This window comes from Sycon ciliatum, chromosome 4, assembly GCF_964019385.1.
Source record: "Sycon ciliatum chromosome 4, ocSycCili1.1, whole genome shotgun sequence".
NCBI lineage: Eukaryota > Metazoa > Porifera > Calcarea > Leucosolenida > Sycettidae > Sycon > Sycon ciliatum.
This window is the reverse complement of record NC_088646.1, coordinates 30,318,374-30,320,873: the sequence shown is the minus strand read 5'-3', so window position 1 is coordinate 30,320,873 and position 2,500 is coordinate 30,318,374. Positions and strand designations below refer to the sequence as shown.

The following is a 2,500-nucleotide window of genomic DNA, read 5'->3' as shown; positions in this document are numbered from 1 at the left end:
ACCGCTTTACAGCATATGTCATGCTGACGTACAGTATGTGTGTGTGTTTGATTATGCGGTTGCCTGGCCTATCCAGGTATTTAGGTCTGACTGTCGTAACTGTGTAACTGTATGGCTACAGTTTAATGGGGAAGTGCATCGATTTATTGAGTAGGGTCCAGAAGAAAGACAATTAAAGGGGAAGTTAAGGCAAAATTAAAATTTCACCAGTTGTAGTCTTCGGGGTGCTGAGTCGAATGGTCTTGGTCCGAGGAAGCTGAGACACTCCCTTCCTACTTGAATCCCAATCGAACTCGCGCACTTCCACCGAAACTGGGTGACTGCGCCCTACTAGATGGGGATTTGTATGCAAAATGTCACTAAAAGCGTCATTTCGTTCTTATAAAAGCACGGATGACCGCGATTGGCCCATATGTTGTAGTCTTTTGGACGCTGAGTCGACTGGTTTTGGTCCGAAAAGGCTGCGATGCAGCGTTCCTCCTTTATTCCCAATCGAACATGGTTGAACAAGCGGTCACGTGCTCCTGCGTACGCCAGTCACCTGGTCACCGTGCCTGCAGGGTACAACTTACTAGCCTGTTTGACCTTTTTTGGGTGCAGTCCTGTCACTCGAGTTGAACCTTGGTGTGAAAGTTGTCGCCTGCTGGCGTGGTGACCAGGTGATTTGGGCAACCAGGAGCACGTGACCGCTTGTTCAACCATGTTCGATTGGGAATAAAGGAGGAACGCTGCATCGCAGCCTTTCCGGACCAAAACCAGTCGACTCAGCGTCCAAAAGACTACAACATATGGGCCAATCGCGGTCATCCGTACTTTTATAAGAACGAAATGGCGCTTTTAGTGACATTTTGCATACAAATCCCCATCTAGTAGGGCGCAGTCACCCAGTTTCGGTGGAAGTGCGCGAGTTCGATTGGGATTCAAGTAGGAAGGGAGCGTCTCAGCTTTCTCGGACAAGACCATTCGACTCAGCACCCCGAAGACTACAACTGGTGAAATTTTAATTTTTGCCTAAACTTTCCCTTTAATATTTGATATCGGTTCGAATGACATATCTCTCGCTTCCGTATGATAAGCCAAACTTGCCAAATCGCCATTGAATGCTCACGTTGCCATAGCGACCAGTGCAGTGATGACATGTGAAAGGCTTAGCTCCACCACAGAGAAGGTCGATCACTGCAGAATTTGGTCATTTGCGGTTTATTGTATTAACGAAGTGAAAGAAGGGCTGTGTTCAATACTGTTAGTGCAGTGAATTGTTTGTTAGTAGTCCTCTCGGTTGTGTACTGGGAACTGACACCGACAGGAGAAAGCTGGAGTGCGGAGACATTAGCAGACAAGCGAAAGTAGTGAAGAACAAAATGCTGAAATCTTGGTTGGGACAAATCAGACGTTCAGCATTTACCCCAACCAAAGACCCATGCCGTTTGCTCTTTCCACTTCCTGAAGATGGATGTGATGCTTCCTGGCGACTCTCCTATCTCTCATAACATCTTCTGAAGCCAGGTGAGACGACGGGTGGTGGAGATTGACGAATGAAATAATGTCATAGGTTTGAAGGTTTGCTGAAAATGTCTCAGGAGAGATGGCGAATACATTTTCTCCTAGAGGAAACCATTTCCTAGGCACAGTCAGCCTAGGGAAATGCAGGAGAAGGCCGATAAACAGTTCACGGCACTAACAGCATTGAACACAGCACTTCTTTCACATCGTGAATACAATAAGACAATTGAAAATGGCCAATTTCTGCAGTGATCGACCTCTGTGGTGGAGCTAAGCCTTTCATACGTCATCACTGCGCTGGTCGCTATGGCAACGTGAGTATACAATTGGCGATTTGGCAAGTTTGGCTTATCGTATGGAAGCGAGAGATATGCCATTCGAACTGATATCAAATTGTCTTTCTTCTGGACCCTACTCGAAAAATCGATGCACTTCCCCTTAACCCTTTGTGGACGGACTGTACGAGTTTCGATCTAATAAGATCGAAAGTTCTGCAGGCGGTAAAATCTTCGTAACTCCATCGTTTCTTGAGCAAATTCCACATTCTAAGGGTCTACGTGGTAGCGGGAACTCTAAGCTGTCCAATGCAACAATCACCAAAGAGTTACGATGTCGGACGCCAGAGATATCGCACGCCGTATTCTTACCTCGGCAAATTCAAATTTTTCATCGATCATTTCGCCATTTTGGGGGGAAATCCCTTTTCGTGTGCTCTTTGAGCGACTGAGCACATGATAATGACGTAGCCGGCTGAAGTTTGAATCGTCTCAAACAGATTTGAGCGTTCTGCGATGAAGGAGAGTGGAATGGCGTTGATGGGACGAATTTGCTTGCATATCAGGCTTAGAGACGACTTTGCTGTGTTACTGCGCCTGATTTCTGGCGCCTGGATAATGGAGATTGGTACCCTGTCGTTGCTCTCGCCAAGAGCTTTCCAATGATAGGCCCTTGATTGTGAAAATCAAATGAAGGACACCAAAGTTATGACATGGGAAAG

General features: G+C 46.5%; 1 protein-coding gene across 1 annotated transcript in view; it reads left to right on the top strand.

Moving 5' to 3' along the window:
• Positions 1-2,500, top strand: part of LOC135815552 (ubiquitin carboxyl-terminal hydrolase 34-like) — a gene marked incomplete in the record, with an annotated part of 63,299 nt that overhangs the window by 48,605 nt on the left and 12,194 nt on the right.